Raw genomic sequence first — 26,191 nt, forward strand, 5'->3', positions numbered from 1 at the left:
ACAACAAGAGATGAACTCAGATTTCTCCAGTTTCCTCATTTCCCCTCCCCCCCCCACCTTATCTCAGTCCCAACCCTCAAACTCAGCACCACCTTCCTAATCTGCAATCTTCTTCCTGACCTTTCCCCCACTCCGGCCTATCACCCTCACCTTAACCTCCTTCCACCTATTGTATTTCCAAAGCCCCTCCCCAAAGTTCCTCCTCCCCACCTTTTATCTTAGCCTGCTTGGCACACAAACTCCTCATTTCTGAAGAAGGACTCATGCCTGAAACGTTGATTCTCCTGCTCCTTGGATGCTGCCTGACCTGCTGCGCTTTTCCAGCAACACATTTTCAGCTCAAGTTCATTCCTAACCTGACCAGTGTCACTGAACACATCTTTTGAAACAAGGGCCAACAATGGAATTGGAGTCAGCAACAGATTGAAGCTTTTCAGAAGATTAAGGAGAATCAGATATATTGTCTCACTATAACCCATGCTTATTTACTTCCGTAGCTTGATACATTGTCCGTGGAACAAAGTGCACTTCTTATTCTTAATAATTGACCCAGGAACCGTGTAAACTTCAGATCAAAAGTATAGATAGAAACTGAACAGAAACATGCTACAATTGAAGGAGATGCATTGGCTGTTACATGAAAGATTTCCAGATCATCCCATGGGTTTATGGTTCCAAGTCAAAACAAGTCATAAGCCATGAGTTACATTATTGGGATCACAAAAATACCAATGCAAATACAAAGTTTCAGGCTCAGACTAAAGAGGTATGTCTCCATGATAGTCTATGTTTGAGGCAAGGCACAGATCATGGCTGATATACTATCAGGGCAACAGTGAACCAAGCTGATAAATAAAACATAATCTTTACAAAAGAGATAGAAACATAATCTTCTGCAATTTCTAGTACATGATCAACCACAGAGAAATTCGCGCAGCTCAGAATGCAGACAAAGAATTAGATACTCTACCTGAAAAGGTGGTCCAAATGCTCTCCAGCAGATCGAGTTTTGATGGAGATATCAGTGAGAGACAGCCCGTTTCACCAGATACCATGCAGAGTGATGCAACAGTTCCAGAAATGGTCACAACCCATTGCACTCATGTGGAAATCAACTAGATCAGGTGTTCAGTCAGAATTCCAGAATGATTTGAGCGTTAGATTAGGACTTCGGCTGGGGGAGCAAGGTGATGATGGTAATTATGTTAATTACAATAATAGCAATGTAAATAAATAAAAATAAATAGCTGGAATTGAGTAAACAAAGTAAGAGAGGAACTTGGGGTCAAGTGATGCAGTAGAATTGAACATTTAAGTGGTGATGATCTTACTGTGGCATCAGCAGAGTAGAACAAAATAGGACAGAGCAGAAGACAGATCAGATGGGAATATGTTAGAAAGGACATACTCCTGATTGGAGAGTTGTAATCAGTAACCTGTGAACATTGAAATCTAAATAAAGAGGACTATAACATTGAAAGAGTGAAAAGTCTTATTTGAAGATCAAGATGAACTATTGATGCTAGAGACCATGACAATTGATAACCAAGTAAAAAGGAAGCAGATAGAGTGTACAGAATGCATAGAGTTACACGGAGAAGTACATATTACAGCATATAAGGAGTGGTATTCTCATAAAGCATAGCACAAAGCACCCTCAGAGAGTAAGAATGACAATTTAGTGAGATTTTATGCAATGGTCTCAACTCTCCTTGCTTGGCTGAAGCAGAACATAGAATTTCATCAGCTACATAAACATTTGTACACACATAATGATTACAGTTGAAGACCCAAGTAAATGAGATTTTTGATAATTAACCAGCTTGGTGAGATTGCAGTGAAAATATTGAGAAGACTGTGGCTGCTGGGACAACTCATGCAGAATACCTTGAGTGACTTTGACTAATTTCATTAATACGTCTGTTCTGGATTTAGGGTCAGGTGACAAAGATCAAGTGATAGTTTATGAATCGTTTGAGGTTTCTTATCATTAACTTTTGCTGTAAGAGGTAGAAAAGAGGTAAAATGTACTGGGAAATTAATTTTCTCAGGGTTCCTTTTCCACTCTGTGAATTGAGCAGAAACTCATGTAAGAGTGTCAAAAGGGATTTCTGAAGTGGAGGAATCCAAGAAAAACATTCACTCCCATTACTTTTCTTACTGATGAGTTTGCACATCAGTAACCAGGGGATTGAACTGGTCAGCTTCTCTTGGGTTCTCTCAGGGCTTCTCTCAGGCAGCTCATGCAGGAGTGTTTTACGGATATACCCATTTCAAACAGGTATGCTGGTTTGGAAAATGTAGGGAGTGATGGATTCTCAGGGGAACTTAGCACAAACAGCCAAGTTTCTGGTATTGAGACTGGCGCTAAAGCAACGGGGGGTACGTCGGCTTCCAAGAGATCAATTGTATTGGGCGATTCTCTAGTCATAGGTACAGACAAACGTTTCTGTGGCCAGCAGAGAAAAAGCAGAATGGTGTGATGCTTCCTTGGTGCCAGGATCAAGGATGTCTCAGAGAAGGTGTAGAATGTTCTCAAGGGGGAGAGGGACCAGCAAGAGGTCATTGTTCACATTGGAATCAACGACAGGTTGAGGTTGAGATTCTGAAGGGACATTACAGAGTGTTAGGTAGAAATTTAAAAAGGAAATGCTTGAGAGTAGTAATATCTGGATTACTCCCAGTGCTACGAGCTGGTGAGGGCAGGAATAGGAGGATGGAGCAGATGAATGCATGGCTGAGAAGCTGGTGTATGCCAGAAGGATTCACATTTTGGATTACTGGAATCTCTTTTGGGGTAGAAGTGACCTGAACAACCCAGGGAGATAGTGAGGAAAGAGATCAACTTGAGATTGGTACAGTTGAGAACAGAACGAGTCAAACAGTCAGGGCAGACAGGGACAATTTAGGATTAATAAATTAAACTGCATTTATTTCAATGCAAGGGGCCTAACAGGGAAGGCTAATGAACTCAGGGCATGGTTAGGAACATGGGACTGGGATATTATAGCAATTACAGAAACATGGCTCAAGGATGGGCAAGACTGGCAGCTTAATGTTCCAGAATACAAATGCCATAGGAAGGATAGAAAGGGAGGCAAGAGATGAGGGAGAGTGGCATTTTTGATAAGGGATAGCATTACAGCTGTGCTAAGGGAGGATATTCCTGAAAATGTATCCAGTGAAGGTATGTGGGTGGAACTGAGAAACAAGAAAGGGATGATCACCTTATTGGGATTGTATTATAGACCCCCCAATAGTCAGAGGGAAATTGAGAAACAAACTTGTAAGAAGATCTCAGCTATCTGTAAGAATAATAGAGTGGTTATGATAGGGAATTTTAACTTTCCAAAAATAGTGTTAAGGGTTTAGATGGAAAGGAATTTGTTAAGTGTGTACAAGACAATTTTCTGATTCAGTATATGGATGCACCTACTAGAGAAGGTGCAAAACCTGACCTACTCTTGGGAAATAAGGCAGGGCAGGTGACTGAGATGTCAGTGGGGGAGCACTTTGGGGCCAGAGACCATAATTCTATTAGATTTAAAAGGATAGACCAGATCTAAAAGTTGAAGTTCTAAATTGGAGAAAGGCCAATTTTGACAGTATTAGGCAAGAACTTTCAAAAGCTGATTGGGGGCAGATGTTTGCAGGTAAAGGGACGGCTGGAAAATGGGAAGCCTTCAGAAATTAGATAATAAAAATCCAGCGAAAGTATATTCCTGTTAGAGTGAAAGGAAAGGCTGGTAGGTATAGGGAATGCTGGATGACTAAAGAAATTGAGGGTTTGGTTAAGAAAAAGAATGAAGCATATGCAAGTTATAGACAGGATAGATCAAATGAGAAGTATAAAGGAGAGTAGGAGTATACTTAAGAGGGAAATCAGGAGGGCAAAAATAGGACATGAGATAGATTTGGCAAATAGAATTAAGGAGAATCCAAAGAGTTTTTACAAAAAACATTAAGGACAAAAGGGTAACTAGGGAGAGAATAGGGCCCCTCAAAGATCAGCAAGACAGCCTTTGTGTGGAGCCACAGAAAATGGGGGAGGTACTAAATGACTATTTTGCATTAGTATTTACTGTGGAAAAAGGATATGGAAGATATAGAAAGTAACGAAATAGATGGTGACACCTTTCAAAATGTCCATATTACAGAGGAGGAAGTGCTGGATGTCTTGAAATGCATAAAGGTGGATAAATCCCCAGGACCTGATTAGGTGTACCCGAGAACTCTGCAGGAAGCGAGGGAAGTGATTGGGCCTCTTACAGAGATATTTGTATCATCGATATTCACAGGTGAGGTGCCGGAAGACTGGAGGTTGGCTGGGTGCCACGGTTTAAGAAGGGCGGTAAAGACAAGCCAGGGAACTATAGACCAGTGAGCCTGATGTCGGTGGTGGGCAAGTTGTTGGAGGGAATCCTGAGGGACAGGATGTACATGTATTTGGAAAGGCAAGGACTGCTTAGGGATAGTCAACATGGTTTTGTGCATGTGAAATCATGTCTCACAAACTTAATTGAGTTTTTAGAAGAAATAACAAAGAGGATTGATGAGGGCAGAGTGGTAGATGTGATCTATATGGACTTCAGTAAGGCGTTCGACAAGTTTCCCCATGGGAGACTGGTTAGCAAGGTTAGATCTCAAGGAATACAGGGAGAACTAGCCATTTGGATACAGAACTGGCTCAAGGGTAGAAGGCAGAGGGTGGTGGTGGAGGGTTGTTTTTCAGACTGGAGACCTGTGACCAATAGAGTGCCACAAGGATTGGTGCTGGGTCCTCTACTTTTTGTCATTTACATAAATGATTTGGATGTGAGCATAAGAGGTACAGTTAGTAAGTTTGTAGATGACACCAAAATTGGAGGTGTAGTGGACAGCGAAGAGGGTTACCTCAGATTACACCAGGATCTTGACCAGATGGACCAATGGGCTGAGATTTGGCAGATGGAGTTTAATTCAGATAAATGCGAGGTGCTGCATTTTGGGAAAATAAATCTTCGCAGGACTTATAAACCTAATGGTAAGGTCCTAGGGAATGTTGCTGAACAAAGAGACCTTGGATTGCAGATTCATATTCCTTGAAAGTGGTGTTGCAGGTAGATAGGATAGTGAAGAAGGTGTTTTGTATGCGTTCTTTTATTGGTCAGAGTATTAAGTACAGGAGTTGGGAGGTCATGTTGCAGCTGTACAGGACATTGGTTAGGCCACTGTTGGAATATTGCATGCAATTCTGGTCTCCTTCCTATCAGAAAGATGTTGTGAAACTTGAAAGGGTTCAGAAAAGATTTACAAGGGTTGGAGGATCTGAGCTACAGGGAGAGGCTGAACAGGCTGGGACTGTTTTCCCTGGAGCGACGGAGGCTGAGGGGTGACCTTATAGAAGTTTATAAAATTATGAGGGGCATGGATAGGGTAAATAGGCAAAGTCTTTTCCTTGGGGTCGGGGAGTCCAGAAGATATAGAAGAGACCTAAGGGGCAACTTAGAGGGTTACTCTTAGCGGTTACTCTTAGTTAACCAAATTGCTTTGTGGGTTCCTTGCATGTAAAAGATTAATCTTATTGCTGTAGTCAAACCATTTAAAGATTTTGTCAGAGTAAATGTAGAGGAAGTATTTCCTTTAATGGAGTAATCGCTAATAAGGCAACATCATCTTGATATTACTGCCAGGTCATTCAGCGGGCAATCAAGAGGCCTTTTCTTTCACACAAATCTGGAATTCTACTGAGAAATTGGGAATTTGATCAAGAAGTCTGGAATTCTACTGAGAAATCTGGAATTCTATCTCCTGTGACCATGGCTCATGACTAGCATTCCCTCTAATTTCTTCACCGGCTGCTTGGGAGTCCTTTCCTGGGAAGTGACTTCCCAAAGCAGACATCAGTGCACACCAATTGCAGAACATTGGAATGGCTGTGCATGTCCTAGCCATGCAGCTTAGAGGTAACGTTGCTCATCACACTATTGTTCAACCCAATGATGCATAGCACAGGTTTAATGGCCTTTGTGCTTTGACCAGTGGTGGAAGGGGCAATAGGATTATTGATGATATAGTTCCACTGCTTGGCTTAGACGTTAGGAGGAGGATGGGGTCCAGCATAGTGCAGACAGAGTGTATCACATCATTCGGGCCTGCTGTGCTCTGCAGCATTGCAGCAGGCAGCAAGACTAGATTCTGAGGAACTGAGAGCATGAGAGCTGAATAGAAGTCAATGACATTATGGAAGAGGAAGTTGTCCTATGCAGGATAGAACTCAACGGTGCTGAGTGCTACAGGCCAAACTCAATTGACACCTAGTTCCAGTAGCTGAGAGCCGGCACAGTCAAAAATTGTGGAATATGAAATAATCATTGGCTACAATGCCAGCATTTAGTTTGGACTGAGGGGGTGAAATAGAAGCTCTATTCATTTTGTTTGTGATTGCTTTTGCTCTCTGTGAATAAAAGCTCATCTTTGGAATTGTCTAACTTTTTGCCTGTATTGGATGTTCCCTTACTGGGCATTGACAAGATGTGGATCTACAGTAGGTACTGGGACAGAGCAGCAGCTGCTGGCACCAAATGTAACCCAGTACAGGTACATTTTGTTGCCTGGTGTTTAAACAAGACCAGCTTGAGAGAGTGGGGTTGTACATGTGAGGGACTGACTTTGCGCCATTATCTTGCCCACTGGGGGACAATGCCAGATTGGCAATATCTGATCCGGTGCACATCTTTTAAGGTGGATGCCAGTCTTTCAGTGAATATCCACTGAGTGGCAAGTTGTTCTTGGATTGGAGGATGGTGAGATAGGGTAGAATTAAACGAAGGGGAGGCCATAGTGGTGGGTTAGGTAGTTCACAAGATGAGCTTTATAAGACAGAAAGAGAGATTTTACTAGGCCCTGCAGAGGGAAATCATTTGTGAAATGTAATGAAACTGACATTCAACTGAAAAAGAAAATTAAGATTTCACCCAATTTGTCTTTAATAGGCTGGAAGATTTTAGAGTTTGTTTTTTTGGATGCTGAAACAAGTCGGAACACAAAAGTCACTTTTTGTTGGAATTTCCTTCTTTTACTCTATAAACAGAATTCTGGGAGGAAGAGACTTGAAGAGTTTTTAAAATTAATTTGTGGGACTTGGGCTTCGCTGGCTGGCCAGCATTGATAGTCCATCTCTAGTTGTCCTTGAGAAGGTGGAGGTGAGCTGCCTCCTTATCACTGCAGTCCACTTGCCACCAATGTCGATGCCAGGTGGTCCGTCCGGTTACACAGTATGCTTGTTCCAACTAATTTGCCCGTTTTAATAGCTCTATGCCTGGCAGTTCTGTCACTAGCAGTCTGAACCCTGAGATCATGGAATCTCTTCCTTATCTCTCTCTGTCTCTCCTTCCATCCTAAATTTGAAATTTATATTAATGACCAAGCTTTTCATCACTTGTCCTAATACCTCATATGTGGCTGCAAAGCTGATGGGATGTTTTGCTGTGCAAAAACCACTATATAACTATCTGAATGTTGTGGTTTTCTGATTGGATGCTGACAATGGAGCCACAAAATAAGGGATACAGCTTTTTTTTTTAACATTGGTCATGTGGCAAGGGTTTTCTGCCATTTTAAATTGAAACGAAGGATCTGACGAAATGCTTGAATTAAGTAGGCTTATGCCGAACAGATGTTGCCATACTGAATTTGATACATTTAAATACTAATGCCTTAATATGATGGAGATTTGACAATTTTGACTGTTTCTCCCTTCGCTTTGTGTAGGTATTTTGGACAGCTGTGTTGATAGTTCTAATGAGATTGAAAGTTAATGAGGTTATTCATTTTTTAATGCACCTTCACGCCTCCTTTTAATAATTCCAAAGAGCACTTGTCTTCTCTCAAACATGTTCAAGAACCATATCTAAGGTGACAGCTTGGCTTTGTGAAAACTGCCTGAAAATGTGAGGTCTCAACCCTGAACTCAACCCTTTACATTTTCCCCGAGTGTGGAAATGGTGTGATTCTCATTTCATGCATGTGTATGTTTTGGAAGCAATTGGTCATTTACATTAGTAGCTACCTCCACCGAAATCTGATTTTGGTAGCAGAGCAGTGTGTACTCTAAACTATTCAGAAGTACATTTAGAAGAGCAGTTCTAACCCTTTGACATTTCTTTGGACCTGTCAAGAGGACCTGTCCAAAGTCCAGAAGGAACTGTTGTTGGTCACCACTCTAAATTCTGCTACCACCCCACTGACTCCATCTCTCTTTCTGACAGCTTTCTGATGCTGAACATATTGCACAACTCAATATTCAATCCCAAGATGAGCATGATTATTAAACCAGTGTCGAGAGTGTGGGGCTGGAAAATGACACAGCAGGTCAGGCAGCATCAGAGGAGCAGGAGAATTGATGTTTCGGGCATAAACCCTTCATTAGAATGACTGCCATTTCTGATGTCTGAAATGTCGACTCTCCTACTTCTCCGATGTTGCCTGACCTGCTGTGCTTTTCCAGCATCACACTCTCGAACCTGATCTCTAGCATCTACAGTCCTCACTTTCTCATAGATGATTTTTAACCCAGCCTGTTTTGACCTCAATGACCTCATCAATTTCCATCCTTGCCTCCATTCTTCTGCAGCTGAAATCCTCACCCCCCCCATGCTGTCGTTATCTCTAGACTCAGACTATTCCTATTTATACCTGACTGACCTCCAGTTCTTCATAATTTTGACGTCATCCAAACCTTTGCAGTCCCGATCTTAACTAACATGGAATGCAATTTATTCATTGGTCTTGGGCTCACTGACCGACATTGGTCTCAATTAAATAAAACTTCCAATCTAAAATGCTTTTCCCGGTCTTCAAATCCTTCCTTGACCTCACCCTTCTCCATCTCCTGCTCAATAACCCTCAGAAATATCCACACTCCTCTAATTCTGATGTGTGTCTCCAGTCTTGGTCATTGCACAATCAGCAGGCATTCCTTAGTGCTAGGCCTCAATCTCTGGATTTCCTTCTGTAAACTTCTGCACCTCTTTATCTCACTTTCCACTTTTAAGACACTCCTTAAATTCTACAAATTTCATCAGATGTTTGTTCATCTATTCTACTCTATGTATCTCCATTTTATATCTAGTTTTATAATGCCCCCGTGGAGTACTCGGGGACATTTTATGATGTTAAAGTTGGTCTGTGAATACAAGTTGTTATTGTTGTTGTGAGTTCTGATGACAGTAACTTGCCTGGAGGTACTGTACCAGATACATGCAGGTTTAGCACTTGTTGGTTTGAGAGAATCTGCTTAGAATGGTGTGCTGAAGATGTGCCATTCTCTGGCTGGAACAGTGCACTGTAGTATGGCAGAGACAGAGGGTGCATCTGTTTGAACTTGTTCCTTATGCGGCGGGGGGGGGGAATCTAGAGAAAGAGGAGTGCCCTATATACTCGACAGGGGGTTGGGGGTCCACCCTATGCTTCCATCCCACTGTCCTGTTATAGCCAATGCTGCTTTCCTGGCCTCACATTCTCCTCCTATTCCTCCTTCTGACCAAGGGGGATTCTTCATCAGATGGTCCGGCCCAATGACCCATTCCTTCTTGGTGATTCCACTTACACTTCTAAGTGACATTCTCAGAGAATTTTTGGGATAAACGTTGCTCAGATTTTATTACAGACTTGACAAAGTGTCCCGGAAAGTTCTGAGGAAGGGTCACTCGACCCGAAACCTTAACTCTGATTTCTCATCGTAGATGCTGCCAGATCCGCTGAGCTTTTCCAGCAATTTCTAAGTTTGTTCCTGATTTACAGCATCCGTGGTTCTTTTGGTTTTTATTTGACCCAGAAAGTGTCCTGATATGTGTCAGAGGTTATCTCCGCAGTTCCTTCATTGTGAGAATCCCTTTTGTTCATGAAGGTCATGTCAACAATGTATTTACTCCTAAACCATTGGATGCTGTTAATTGGACTGCTGGCCACTGAAATGCTGCATGGTCTCTTTATTGATGGCTAGCATGCTTGTTAAGTGGCAATCAACTGATTGACAAGCACTTGCTGTTGGCTGTTCCTATTTTAGACTTTGACAGTTTTACCCAAGATGGTGCCAGTTGAGCGAAACCAGGAATTCCCCACCTTGGCCACCTCTTTAGTACTTACACAATGCAGCAGAAGTTACTTCCAAAACAGTGCCTTATCACACAGCCGGTGTAACACAGCACTTCTGCTTTTGGAAGCGTTCAATTGACAAGTGGCCTCGGTTGTCAGTTTAAATTAGTGGTAGATTTTGGACAACAGGTTCTTTGCTCTAATGTGATTCTGTTGTCTCACATAAAGAGCAGTCCCTCTTTCACCACTCTCCCAATTTGCTTCACCCTCTTGCTTTGTATCAGTGTCCTTCTCCCCTGTGCATGTACATGTGCATGTACCAAACCCAATGCCTGGCCAAAGTAATACAGTGGTGCCTTGGAATCCGACTTTATTTCGTTCCAGAAGGCTGTTCGGATTGCGAAACGTTCGGATTCTGAAACTATTTTCCCCATAAGAAATAATAGAAAATGAATTAATTCGTTTCTGGACCCAAACAAAAACATTTTCAAGACACTTTTAACTGCAAATACACATGGTTAAGGCAAAATAAGATGAGTAAATGACCTAAATATCAAGTAATAATAATAAAAGTAAGAAATAAATGTACCAATATGAAAATAACTTCATTTACCTCAGTGAGGAGTGCTAATGGTGAATGCACTTCTTGGCTTCACTGCTCTTCTTGGGTGCCATGGTGAATGCAAAAGGGTGATAATTAAAAAAACAGCACAAATCAAGGTGAAAACACGAGGTGAACTCGTGATGGACACACAAGAGATGCTTTCATGACTACTTCCTGGGATGAACTGAACAAACAATGTGCTACCTGAATGGTATGTAGTGTTCGGATTCTGAAAATGTGTTCGGATTTTAGGGCAAACTTTTCTCGAAATAATTGCTCGGATTCCAAGTTGTTCGAACAATAGGGCATTTGGATTCCGGGGCCACCACTGTACTTGAATACTCCTGCACTTAAAGCAGCACATTGCAAATTTCCCAAAAGTAATGAGTTACTGGAACAATTAAATAGTTTTCAACCTTGTTTTCCAAATAGGAATATACGATTAAAACAGGAAAAAAAGTGCAGAGGATCAAGTACAGCATAAATTTTCACTTGAAAGCATCGAGTGTAATTGGATGACCTAACGTAGAAGCTGAGAGCTAAGAACACAGTATAATCAGCAAAAGAGTTCATTTAACTGAATGGTAAAATTTTAAAAGAGCAAAAACTTCTGTGTAAATCTTTGAAGCAATCTTACTTTAGGTCAAGATGGACTCTACAGATTAGTTCATGATTATAGGACGCCATCTTTGATCAAGAATTGAAGCCAACATTGGGCCTGGCTGCTCGGAGGATCACTGAGGAATGATTGACAATGTAATTGCCTGTTAGCGCTCATTAAAGAGAATGGACAGCATATTTGCTGAGTAATGCTTCACTTCACAGTCTATCCCAACAGCAACCAGCTGTTGCTGACAGTTTTGAAATTTTCTTAAAACGAAATAGTCCTTTTGAGAAGTTAAAATAAACCCAGCAAGTACAGCAACCTCAGAGAGAAAAGCAGTTTATTGTTGCATTCTGAAGATTCACTTTGTATTTAAAGTCATAGCTGTTTCTCCTCAGATGCTGCCAGACCTCTTGAGTTTCTCGAATACTTTCTGTTTTTAATTTCAGAACCCCAGCACTTTGCTTTTAAGTTGCCCCTTACTACTCACTTGTGCTAGAATATTTTGAGAGGTCCTTGGGAGATTTTCTGGGACACTTCATCAAGATTTCACCAAATGCTACATCAACTTGGATCCTGGAAATTTTCTGACAATTCCACTTAAAAAGTAATGCCCATGAACGCCTTTTCGAAGAAAGAGAATGCTTCATCCTTGGCACCTTGCTTAAGATGTCCTCGCTTTGGACGAAGAATAGGAAGAAGATGTGAAGACAAGAAGTGAAATATCAGCAATAGAAAGAGACAAAACCATGAGGTGGATTCATTCTGTCACTGTAGGACATCCTTCAATGTGTGTGTGAAATCCACATATATTGTTGCAAGAAGATTGCTTCTAAATAAGTACTTGAGCAGTGAACCTACAGATTTCCAATACTGTCTGCAGGTGACTTCAAATGATTATAAAGATCAATTAGTTGATATGGACATTGATTAGTCTTTCCTTATTAGCACAGCACTTACTTGTTTCTCCTTTTGTGTCAATTGTGACTCAGTTAGCAGAATTCTCTCCTCCGACTCATAAGGTTCAAGATCTGAAGTGACATAGTTTATAGTCCAACAGGTTTATTTGAAATCACAAGCTTTCGGAGCACTGCTCCTTCACCAGGTAGAGTGAAGAGAAGCACACAGGCTCAGAATCTATCGGCAGCGAGATCAAAAGATCATATAAATGGTGTGAGTGGATGTCGAATAATAAGTCTCTGCAGATAATCAAAAGTGTCAGACAGTGAGAGTAAAGTGTTGACAATTGAATAACAAGAAAAAGATGATGCTTAATTTGATTAAATGAGGCAGAGACATAATTACAAAAAAAAATTAAAAATAAAGTGGTGCTGGAAACAAACCAAAAGGCTGGAATAACATGATAAGTTTGAGAGCCTGATGATGAGTGTCTAAGCAAAATAACAAATAATAAACTGGGCAAAGTAATTAAGGTAGAGAGACCATAAGTTATCAAGATGATGGTGTCAAAACAGGGCAATAAGGAAGATTTTACAGATACAGAACAGTGCAATGGGGGTCACATGTAGCATGACATGAACGTAAGATCACAGTTGAAGCTGTCTTCACGGTTATGGAACTAGACTATCAGTTTCTCCTTGGTGATTCTGTGTTGTTGTGTATCTTGGGAGTTTGCCTTGGAGGACGCTGACCCGAAGATGGGAGGCTGAATGTCCTTGACCACTGAAGTGTTCCCTGACTGACAAGGAACATTCCTGTCTGGTGACTGTTGCATTATGTCCAATCATTCGTTGTTGTAGCATCTGCATGGTCTCACCAATATATCATGCCTTGGGGCATCCTTGCCTGCAACGTCTGAGGTAGACAAAGTTGGCCGAGTTACATGAGTATCTGCTCTATTTTTGATGGAATGGAGCAGAGAAACTACGCCATGTTCTTCACAGTCTTCAACATGTCATTGATGATGACCAAAATCTCGCCAACATCATCCCCATGCCTCCACTTCTCACTTTCAAACAACCACCAAACTTTAAACAGACCATTGTTTGTAGCAAACTACCCAGTCTTCAGGACAACTTCAACTACAACACCACACAACCTCGCGATGGCAACCACTGCAAAACATGTCAGATCATCGACAGAGACACTACCATCACATGGGGACACCATCAATTGCATATACTGCAGATATTCGTGTGACTCAGCCAGTGTTGTCTGCCTCATACCACGCAGGCAAGAATGCCTGAGGAATGGTATATTGGCAAGACAATGCAGACACTGTGACAACAGATGAATGGACACCATGGAGGAATCACCTGAAGGGAGTGTACCCTCCCAGTCAGAGAACACTTCAGCAGTCAGGGACATTCAGCCTCAGTAAGTATCTTCCAACTTGGTCTTTGAAATACACAACAATACAGAATCACCAAGCAGAAACTCAAAGCTAATTTCCGTACCTATGAAGACGGCCTCAACTGGGTTCATATTGTACTACATGTGGCCCCACCGCACTGTTCTATATCTGTAAAATCTTCCTTACTGTCCCGTTTTGACACCATTACCTTGATAAATTGTTATGATCTCTCTACCTTAATTAATTTGTACAGTTTTGGATTACTTATTACTTTGATTAGACCCTCGGTATGCGACTCTGATCATGTCATTCCAGTCATTTGGTTTGTTTTCAGCACCACCCTATTTTTTATTTTTTGTAATTATCTCTCTGCCTCATTTAATTGGATTATAGGTCATCCCTTCGCTTGTAATTCAGCTGTTGACACTTTACTCACACTGCCTGACACTTTTGATCACCTGCAGAGACTTATTATTCGGCACACCACTCATACTTCATTTGTATGATCTTTTGATCTGTCTGCTTGTAAAATCTGTGTCTGTGTGCTTCTCTCTCACTCTACCTGATGAAGGAGCAGCGCTCAGAAAGCCTGTGATTTCAAATAAACCTGTTGGACTATAACCTGGTGTTGTGTAACGTCTGACTTTGTTTGCTGCCGCCAGTATCCTGGTGGATACTTGCACCTCAGTCCCCATCACAAAAATAGCTTAGCTGGTCACTAGGAGATTGTAGCTTCATGCTGTACTTAAATTGGTTGCCATTTTCTCTACATTACAACAGTGATTGAACTTCAAAATGCGCTTCATTGTTTGTCAAGTACTTTGAGATATCAGGTAGTTGTGAAAGGTGCTGCAGAGATGAAAGTCTGTTTTCATCCATTTGCCAAAGTAACCTCCTTTGTCAGTAAAGTGTGAGTACATAATTCTTGTTGCTTTTTCATCCTGAATGATGTTTGTTTTTCATTGAACTCTTTATCAATTTAAGGAAGATATCGTATCTAAAATTACTTGCTGACCTTAGTTGTCCCTCTCAGTTGCATAACCATTTTAGGTGTGATACAAGTCAGCTTTGTTAGGCTGATTAAAAAGCTGTGGAACTATATTACATTTTCAGATATAGCACTAGTTACTTGTAGGGGTGAATGGTGTTCACTGGGATGAGCTTTCATTTGGCGAATGGGAATGATCGTTTGCTTACTTTGTTATCAATATATTTATTTTATAAGAAATGTAAAGTCAAAATTGTTCATATGGGAACAAGTGAGGCATATATAGAGATGCTGCCACCATTCTTAAAGGGCAATTCTGTCTTTACTGTTAGTCCCACCTTGTTGTACTGAATTTTTCTTCTGAAATGTGCTCGCCTGTTTTTACCCTTGTGCTACTGTGTTACTGAAGTAGTACACCTCGCTACATGATTACCTCAAGAAAACACAGGGGAAATTTTCTTTTCATCTTGATGTTTTATGTATTGGGTATGTTAAGTTTAAGAAAGTTTTAGCCATGAACTGATTGACAATACACATTGAAAGGAATATTTTTTCTAAGTCAAAAATCACACAACACCAGGTTATAGTCCAACAGGTTTTTTTGGAAGCACTAGTTTTCAGAGCGCTGCTCCTTCATCAGGTGGTGCTCCGAAAGCTAGTGCTTCCAAATAAACCTGTTGGACCAAACCTGGTGACGTGTCACTTTTAACTTTGTACACTGTAGTCCAACACCCGATCTTCCAAGTCATAGCATTTTTCTAGATTTCCACATTTTTTAAGTACCCAGGTATGACACTTACCAAGCTTCCTGCAATATTTCATCAGCCCATCACTGAACAGAGTATCCCTACCTCACCAACATATCTGTCCCATGCTCTTCTATCTTTATAGTCCATGAGTGAGGTTGCTAGGGCATATGCCGACTTGAGAAGAATTTGGGGGAAATCTTTGCCTGAGACTTTTGTTTGCCAGGAGCTGTGAGAGACTGTCTAAATGCTCCACTTACAGAATGTCCTCTTCCCCCTTTACTTTAATCTATCTGGGTCAGAGTTAATCTTAGCTTTCAAAGGTGGAACAGACTGTCCTTCCTATTGTAACAGGTTCTTTTCAAGCCATTGACTGGAGCCAATCCTGCCAGTTGTACTTTTGGCTGGCAGCCTGTTGCATGAGTTCCAATATTGAAATCTGGCAACAGCCACACAGGCTTAGAGCTTCAGGGAACTATTAATGGAGATATTGCCAGGACTGGCGGAAAACAATACCGCTTTGCAATACCACAACCTCTGTTAATGAGGATGCATTACAGTTCACTATAGTTTAGGCTTTCATTCCACTTTTCTGGGCTTCAATTTCTAGCTGTTGAAAGATCTTTACTGTAATTTTGGCCTTTAGAATTCTCATGTATTTCAAGCCCAATCAAATCTTCAGTATATGAACCTGTTTGAGACTGGTATTGTAATATATCTATTATAACTCAAAAACCAGCAGATGGCTCATCAAATCAATTGAAAACTGTTATTTTAATATTCCCGAAGGAAATTCCAATGTTAAATATCCATACTTCCCCAGAGTCCCTGTAGGTGGCACTATAATAGTATTTCCAATGTTGATATGATCACTGACCTATCTGTGTCAGACTTTGTCAGATAATACAATATTGTCTTTACTTCAAAAATCACAATCACATGTTTTCAAACAGATGTTACTCCAATTATAAAGTTTATAAAGTTAAAAAAAGCCCTAAATTTTAAAAATTCCCAAATTACATATTTGTTAACAGTAAAGTCTTTTGCATCTTGTTATATAATTTTTTTTATTTGCAGCCCGAAAGTTAGGTCTTGGGTTTGATCTTTAGCTTTGAGTTATTTATTAAAATTCAGATTATGCAGTCTGAGCATGTACAGTGCATCTCATTTCTCAGGATATATTCTATACTATGCATTCAGCTGTATTGCTGGGACATTATTTTTCAGCCTTTAAGAGTCGCTATTTGACATTTTGCCAGAAGACAAATTAAAAGTAAAGGTATTAATGTGCCATTTTAAGGTAATGGAGGTTGGGTGTATGAGAGAGAAAAATGATTATAAACTGACCGCATGGCCATTGTAGCTGTTGTGTTCTATAGCACTCAGATAATATGTTAAGTTGAAAGTAGGGAACAGAGTGTTTGTGCTCATCTTAATTTTAGTTAATTAGTTTTTAAAGAATTGAGTTTTGAAGCGAGGTTAGAGCTTTGAATTAGTCTTATGTGTTATGAAAGAAAATGTTAAACTAATCCAATTTTTGATACCACAGCAGAGATCATCTTATGAGGGGGAAATTGACAATCCCCTTGACTTTTGGTTTAGGGGTCTGTTGGGTATGCAGGTAACTGTTAAATATCAATTGACATCTGAATGGTTTCACTACAAGTAAGATCGAATTCCACCAAAGATTACATTTTGGATGAGTTTCTAATTTAGGATTTTCTAAAAATTGAATTTCCTCTTTGCTTCTGACATGCCGTTGTTTTTGAGCGAGCCTCACTCTTTTGGATTTGGTTGTTGCAGGTACAGGAATCCAGGGTGAGCTTCTAACAAGATTGAAAGTCGATATATCAAAAGCAGACTTGAGAGTGTCCATGTTGTGGTACCTTTGGCTGTCATGAGAATGCACCCCTAGACTTAAGCTGTCAATAGAAGATTCATGTTTAAAAATGTGTTGCTGGAAAAGCGCAGGAGGTCAGGCAGCATCAAAGGAACAGGAGAATCGAGGTTTCGGGCGTAAGCCCTTCTTCAGGAATGATTCCTGAAGAAGGGCTTATGCCCGAAATGTCGATTCTCCTGTTCTTTTGATGCTGCCAGACCTGCTGCGCTTTTCCAGCAACACATTTTTAAGCTCTGATCTCCAGTATCTGCAGTCCTCACTTTCTCCTAATAGAAGATAAACGAATGGTGGGCATTTCTAGCTACATGACCAGCCTAACTCCATTGTGACTGTCTCAGTATGACGAGGATGTGTGGAAAGTCTGCACGGGTGTCTGCGATTTTACACTACCAGCTAATTTTCCAGGTCTTCCATAGGCAGCTCCCCTGGATGAGCTTCTCAACATGGCAGTGGTATAGTTTCAAGTCTTACAACCCTAGAACAGAGCGGGCAGGATTATTGCATTATAATCTTTCATTTGGATAGGCAGACTTTACCTCCAGATTAAAGCCTGCTGAGGGTTAAATTTGGTTTGGCAACTTTTACATGTTTGTGGTACATACATAGTTCGAAGGGCTGTATGATAGAAATAAGTGAACTTACCCACTGCTGACATGGATGGAAACTTTTGGCTTGACACAGGACTTTCCTAGAGCAGGCTGGTAGATCACCTTACTTCAGTTTTCTTCATGTTGATGATAAGGTATTACATGCATTGGAGAGCAATTCCATGCAATTCAGCTCTGATCTGGCAGCTAGCTCAGAGTCATTGACAAACGGGAAATCACGAAGTCCATCTTTGGAGACTTTAGTCTTTGTCCAGAGGTGCTAATCACTGAGCCAGCATGCCCCCAAAGATTGAAGTCTAACTCACAGATTGTAAATCTCTTACCACATAGAGCATTACTTAGGTCACACCGGGAGCATGGTGTGCAATTTTGGAACATACAATATAGATGGGATGTAGAACTGCTTTCTACAAATACTGTTGCAGGTACACTCTTCATATTTTTAGGATTTTAACCCAGCAAAAATGAAAGAATGGTGATGTTGTTCCAAATCAGGCCGGGGTGTCACTTGCACGAAAACCTGCTGGTGATAGTTCTTGTTCTTCTCAGGGGTGATGGAGATCATGGGTTAGAAAAGTTGCCATTGAAGGGGCTTCAGTGAGTTGATATGTGAATTTTGCAGAATGAAGATTGTGCAGGCTGCTGCCATTATGTGCTGGTGTGGGAGAGAGTGAATATTCCACATGGCGATGAAGTGGCAAACCTCGATGGTGTCAAGCTGTCTTGAGTGTTGTTGAAGTTGCACCCATCCAGGTGAGTTATTCCAACACCCTCCTGACTTGCTCTCTTTGGAGAGGAATGACAGAGAATATAGTTGAATTTTAAAAAATAACAATTTCAAAAAAGTTAAAGGTCAATTAGGACTATTTGCATTGGCACAAGATAATAGAATAAAGGAGAGTATAAACTGGCTGAGAAGAGAGATTCACAGAATAGAAAGAACGTTAGAGAAAGGGTAGCCAGATTTTGAAAATACTTACCCATGGAAATTGTAGCAACAAAAGCTGAAAGCAAAACTGGACAAGTACTTAAACATAGTTTTGAAAAGAATTTATATTCGTTGCTTTCTAGTTGAAGGCTTGAATAGATATTTAATAGAATTTCAGATTACTAAGCTCAAACTTGAATTACTTTCTTGAAGTTGCAATTCGACACTCATGCTCAGGAAGCGTAATCACACACTTCATCACGAGAAACATTGTAGCAAATTCTTTTTCTTATTTTATCAAAAACTGATAAGATCAGATTGTCGCGACAGGATGAAATAAAGATCTAAAGTAATATGTGTTTTTTATCAAGTAGTGTAGATCAAATGGGAGTTTGCGATTTGATGTAATATTAACTAATGTGACCTTCTCAGGATATGAATTATTATTTAATCTTCCTACCTTAACGTCACTCATTTTCTTTCTCCTTCAGCCCCATTTAAGATAATTTATTTTTACTCTCTTTCTAGTCTCCCTTTCTGACATGTGGCTACTATGTTTGTTGAAGGCACTGCCAGTTCTACTCTCTAGTTAAATGTTATGAAATGCCCAAATGAACTGTTGCTGCTTTTCCTTTTTATGTGAGGTGAACATGCCTCCTCATGATGTGGCAAAAGATTAAGAAGTTGCTGTGTTGAAGTCTGTGTGGCTACAATCTGTATTTGGCAGTCGTTGACATTAGGGGCATGTCTATTAATTTACCTGAACTTGTAAAGCTGAGTGCCAAGATGTCTTTTGCATTATGATAACATTTGCAGGGGTTGGAATGTGCCATTGAATGGAAGCTACAGCTCAGTGAGTTTAGCTGGACAATAATTGAGCTGTAGAAACTAAGGCTCGTTCTCTGGCATGTGCTAAGTTTGATCATCTCAGTAATAATGTCATAATTAGCCTCAGTAACTGTCAATTATAGAGCAGAATTCTGTGAGGGTATAGTGCTGCTATTGAGTCAGGGCAAGTTTAGTTTTGAAGATGATGCATTCTTAGATGGACTGTCATTTGGAACCCTCTGCCAAAAGCTCAAACTGTGGATCTGTGATCAAATGGGAATGACCATATGGAGGATGTTGCCAGAAAAGATGTTGGAATTGTCAAGGTGAAGCAAATGAAGCAAATGCAGTGTTATATGATGTAATGTAAATGTTATGGGTTCTACCACAGAATCTGCACTAACAGAACCAGTACTATAGAATATAACTGGCTCAGTGAGGTAACAAAAGGTATAAGGCTTTACCACTTTCTGACACTTTATGTGGTACTATCAACCCACTGATACTGCTACCAAGTGGCTAGACTTCAAAGAGGGAACATATTGAGCACTTCTTTCGAGCTAATTTTAAAACCATGCCAGGGAAGTACTATTTTGTGAATCTCTGGAGTATAATCATAGATTCTCTACAATGTGGAAGCAGGTCATTCAGCCCATTGAGTCCACACTGAACCTCTGAAGAGCATCCCACCTATACCCACGGCCCCCTACCTTATCTCTGTAATCTTGCATTTCCCATGGCTAATCCACCTAACCTGTACATCCCTGGACAGTATAGGCAGTTTAGCTTGGCCAATCCACCTAGGCTGGACATTTTTGGACTGTGGAAGGAAACCAGGGCACCCAAAAGAAACCTGCATAGACACAGGGAGATTATGTGGAGTTTGTACAAACAGTCGTCTGAGGGTAGAATTGAACCTGGGTCCCTTACGCTGTGAGGTAGCAGTGCTAACTACTGAGCCACTGTGCCACCCCTTGTAAACATGATATTTTTACTTAAAAGAAAATATATCTGTAAATATTAAAATGCATATTGTATTGGACTATTCTATGCTCGAAACGTTGAATTCCCTATTCCTGAGATGCTGCCTGGCCTGCTGTGCTTTGACCAGCAACACATTTTCAGCTGTGATCTCCAGCATCTGCAGACCTCATTTTTTACTCGCAGATTTTAACCTACTGCGAATCCTCTTGCAAGGATGCCTTCCTTGAAGAAGCTCTCTTCCTCCCTCTACAAGGATTTCAGTGAGTCTCTCTCTCACTGCACCCCCCAGGTCATCTCCTCTGCACAGAAGCTCTTCAGCCACGTTCTCAAACAGACCCGTTACCACAGCCACATCTCCTTCCTCAGCACCTGCCTAAGGAACCGACTGATCCCACACGGACTCCGAACTACATTCCAACCAACAAAATTTGGACCCAACCAGGACAACCTGTACCCATTCCTGATGAAGGGCTTATGCTCGAAACATCGAATTCCCTATTCCTGAGATGCTGCCTGGCCTGCTGTGCTTTGACCAGCAACACATTTTCAGCTTGGACTATTCTAATACCAGTATAAACCAATGATTTTGAAATATATGATAGGATGAAGTCTAAATGTACACATGGTAAACAGATAAAAATAGAACACAGATTAGGAGGTTACTCTGGGTTGTTGAGGTAGGTCAAGAGTTTGTTGTTTTAGTTGCCCAATCTTACCTCCTACCTTGAACATCAGAATGGCTGAATGTGCAGATCTTAGTGTCTGTGTATGTCAACATGCTACAGAGTGATGACTGAATGGCAAGTTTCAGAATCGAGCAGGTCTCCACCTTGATTTTTTGCCTGTAACACAATGGAATTTCAGAACCTAGGAAGTGAAAGAAAAACAATTATTAGAACACAGGAAGACCTTTCAACCTCTGGAGCCTGCTTTCTTCAAGACTGGTGTGTACCTCGATTCAATTTACTTTTCATAGGTCTCCACCCCCTGATGCCTTTACCCAAGAAAAATCTATTAAACTCTGCGCTGGAAATTTTGGTTGTTCCGAAACCCACAAAATTTTAGGGAGTTAATATCAGACTTATAGATTATTTACTTCAAATAATGGCTAGATACAATTATAACATATACATTGAGTATGCTACTGACATGTTACTATGATATCAAACCGTTGACAGGGAGGGTATTGAGAAGGTGGTTATATTAATCAAAGGTGATTATTTTGACAGCCACTAAATGAATGCAATGTTAAAGACACATGTTTGAAAGACAGATTTAGTGTAAGATTTTGGTTTGAATTGCTAAATACTAAAATTTCCATTTGCACAGCAGCGCTAAACCAGAAACTTGCAGGTTTGGTAAAGTGGTTATTGAGTGCAATTTTCAATGAGTGGTACATGGGAACTCCTTGAACCCCACTTCAGTTGAAGGTGTGGAGTTCCCTGGCTGGAACATAGTGGAATGTGTAGTTCAGGGACTGAGTGAGAGTATACACAGGTTTCCATCGGCTTCGCTGGAGATACTGGTGACACGGACCCAGAGGAGGAGTGATGTCCTGTACCTGTAAAAATGAAGGACAACCCTTCAGTTGCCTCTTCCTCCTGCACCAGCTGGTGCTTCACTGCATGTCCTCAATTACTGCTGCCAGTCCTCACCGAGACTTCGTAAGATACCCATGGCTAAGTACTCCGTATCTCACGGTGGCTCCTTTTAAAGGGGTCCAGAAATGTGGAGTAGCACTGAATTTCTTTGGCTCACGTTTTCAGATAATATCTGGGAAAAAAAATGTTGCTTTGAATGGTGATGACATCTCAAACAATAGCATCTGAGAAATTATTCTTTTGTTTCCCAAACCTATTTCACTGCTTCAATCACATTAAATAGTGAGTATCCTTTTATACAAGTTGACAATAATTCTGTCAAGCAGTTCGCTGCTGTTAAAAGAGAGCATGAAAGGGGATCTTGTGTAACAGTGGTAGCACCTGTTCTCCTGGGCAGAATGTCAAAGTTGAGGGTGGAGGTGGGGACTGCAGTTGCTGGAGATTAGAGTCAAGATTAGAGTGGTGCTGGAAAAGCGCAGCCAGTCAGCCAGCATCAGAGGAGCCTTTCCTGATGAAGGGCTATTGCCCGAAACATCGATTTTCCTGCTCCACGGATGCTGCCTGACCTGCAGTGCTTTTCCAGCACCACTCTAATTTTGTCAAAGTTTAAGCCCCATCTGCCTCTGAGTTGTCATAAAATATCTGAACAGGTTTTTAAGGGGCAATATTTGAGGTGCAAATGGGGAGAGCTGATCGCGTGGAGATATTATTACTCGACTCCAATTCCCGAAACTGGCTTTGAATCTTGCCATGGCAGATTATGGAATTTGCATCTAATTAAAATCTACAACTAAGAGTATAATGGTGGCCATGAAGCCATTGTTGGAAAAACCCATTGGGTTCACGAATGTCCTTTTTGGGAAGGAAACTGCCATCCTTACCTGGATGTGACTCCAGACACACAGCAATGTGGTTGATTCTAAAGTGCCCTCTGGAATATTGGGGATGGGCATTAAACACTGGCCTAGCCAGTGATGCCCACATCCTGTACATGATTTTAAAGAAAATCAAGTAATAGTTGTGAAGCGGTTGATGTTAAAAACTCCACCCAACTGACCTCGTTTTCAGGACTTCAGTGGGAAAAGGGCAAATGGTTCAAAGGAGGCTGACCTACTATCTAGGTATCTTTGTAACAATGTCTGTCATGCAATAAACTACACCTTGTTTAAGACAAGAGTCCATTCTCATTAGACTACCCAATGGCTTTCTCTCCTACAGTAGACCAAGCAGGCTCTATGATCCTAAGCTGAAAGGCTGATGGTGACAACAAATTTACCTTGTAGTGACTGAACGTCCGAATAGTTCACACAAAATAGTGCCTGCAGTCGTCACCTGAAGATTCAACGTAGCCACATAATTACACAATGCTAGTCATCACAAGTAATGCATCCTCTTTAATGAGTTCAAGCAGCTACTTTAAGTGACAAGAATCTGAGATCTGGGACTTCAGGCTTCAACTCCTTTGCCAATCTGGTGACTTGCTCAAAATATGGGCAAACCACAACCTTGGAGCTTTATCCCAGCTTGGCTGGCTTGGAGGCTTTATAAATGATCCACTTAAAATCCTCTACATTCTGGGAATATCTTTTTGTTAAACAGCAAACATATGTGAGAGGATGTTGAGATATGCAGCTCTTAAATGTACCTCAAGACAAAAGGGAAATATTTTAATGATTGGTGTTTGAACTTTAATCATGAGTATTTAGTTAATTTAGGAAAACATAGCTCTGGTGCTCTCCTCCTGAGAGTGAACCTAAGTAGTTGATATCATCTAATTAATTAATGGATTTGGTAATGTAAAGATTTGAAGTTTTTTGAACATTAACCTTTTTGACAGGTTAAGGTTGTGGATAAGTTGATCTCCAGGGAGGATGAGGAAATCTTGAGCATGTGATAGCTGGGCCTCTAGTTTTGACCTTTCAAAGACGATTGTCAAAATGTATTACCAATGTTTTGGGAATCAACATCGATTAAGACCTCTAAGTGGAACATCCTTATCAATAGTACACCTATGAAAACCTCAATGTCCATCACCAAGATTGTCTCAAGAACACCACTACTTGCTGAGTTGGCTGGGTGCTAACCAGCATTGATGATAGGCTGTGCCTGGGGCTGGTAGTGAGGGAACCAACAAAAGGAAAATACACACTTGGTCTAGTCCTTACCCATCTACCTATAGCAAATGCATCTGTCCATGCTAATATTGAGTGGAGAGATCACCTCACAGTTCTTGTGTAGTTGAAATTTTGCCTTCGTATTGAGAATATCCTCCATCATCTTATGTGGCACTTACTACAGGGCTGAATGGGATAGATGTTGAATGGATCAACAACTCAAGGCTGGGTATCCACGGTATTCGAATATAATCCACAGCATCTGAATTGTATACAAGCATAATCTGTAACTTCTTGGCCCAACGTAAGCCTCATTCCAGCATTACCACTCATCTTGGGGACCAAGCTTAGTTCAGTAAGTAATGTACGAGGGCATACCAGGAGCAGATGTTCTCAAAAAAAAAGTATTAACCTGTTGAATCTTCAACACTTGCCTGCCAAGCAGTGTAAGAAAGAGATAGACAACAAGCTAAGTGATCCCACAGCCAGTGGATCAGATCTATGTCCTGCCACATTAATTATACGTGGTGGTGGAAAACTGAACAATTCAATGGAGAAGGAGGCTTACACAAAGATCTGCATCCTCAATGAAGAGAAAGCCCAGCACATCAATACAAAAGACAAGCATCTTCCACCAGAGATACTGAGTTGAACATCTAGCTTGGCCTTTTCCTAAGTTTCCCAGCATCGTTGATATCAGTCATGTCATTCACTGTCAAGAAACTGCTGAGGCACTGGATAATGTGAAGACTGTGGGCCCTGATAATACTCCAGCAATAGTTTTAAAGACTTGTGCTTCCGAATGTGCTGTGCCTCTATGCTAAATTGTCCCACTATGGTTATGACACTGGCGTTTATCTGGCAAAGGAGAAAATGGCCAGATATGTACCGTCTTGATTTTCACATTTCTCAACTTTATCTCAGAATTTATCTATAGCCTCATTCCTCACCATCTGGGATTTCCTACAGCTCCACACCCCACTGAGATATTTGCTATCCTCTAATTCTGGTCTCTTGAGCTTTCTCATGATCAATAATTAATCATTCATCCGTGATGTTAATCCCTTCCCAAAGATTAGGCACTTTTTTTTAATTGATTAGGCCCTGAACTCTGGAATTCCTTAACAAAACCTTTCTTCCTCTTTTATTTCATCCTTATCTTTTAAGACACTCTTTAAAACCCACCTCATTCACTAAGTTTCTGGTCATCTGCATGGTTATTTCCTTTTTGGGGGTTTAGGATCAAACCGTTGTTTTAACCTGAGAGGGACCTTTTGAATATTTCATTACATTAAAGATACTGTATAAAAATATATGTTGTCTTGAACTTTCTAGAAGTAAATGAATCAATCCCAGAGATGATTGTTTATCTTATTCTACCAAAGCCATCACACCTATTTATGGCTGGAAATGCTTTACTTCTGCCTTATCTTCATATCAAGTAGGGCCTTGCGGCTACTTCGTACAGTGACCCAGCTTTCTGGTGCTTTCAGAATGTAGGCGGGGTTGATTGCCTCTGATGCACCCTGCTATCATTGGCTCTAAGGTACTAATGTTTAAAAGAATTATGGGATGTGGGCTTTGTTGACTCAGCATTTATTGCCTATTCCCTAGATGTCCTTTAGAAAGTGGTATGGAACTGCCTTCATGAATGTTGCAGAGCAGTGGCTCAGTGGTTAGTACTGCTACCCCATGCACCAGGGACTCGAGTCTGATCCCACCCTTGAGCGACTGTCTGTGTGCAGTTTGCACATACTCCCCGGGTCTGTGTGGGTTTCCTCTGGGTGCTCCGGTTTCCTCCCACAGTGCAAAGATGTGCAGGCCAGGTGGATTAGCCATAGGGAAATGCAAGATCATAGGGTTGGGCAGGCCTGGGTGGGATGTTCTTTGGAGAG

This window comes from Hemiscyllium ocellatum, chromosome 18, assembly GCF_020745735.1.
Source record: "Hemiscyllium ocellatum isolate sHemOce1 chromosome 18, sHemOce1.pat.X.cur, whole genome shotgun sequence".
In the NCBI taxonomy this organism is placed as follows: domain Eukaryota; kingdom Metazoa; phylum Chordata; class Chondrichthyes; order Orectolobiformes; family Hemiscylliidae; genus Hemiscyllium; species Hemiscyllium ocellatum.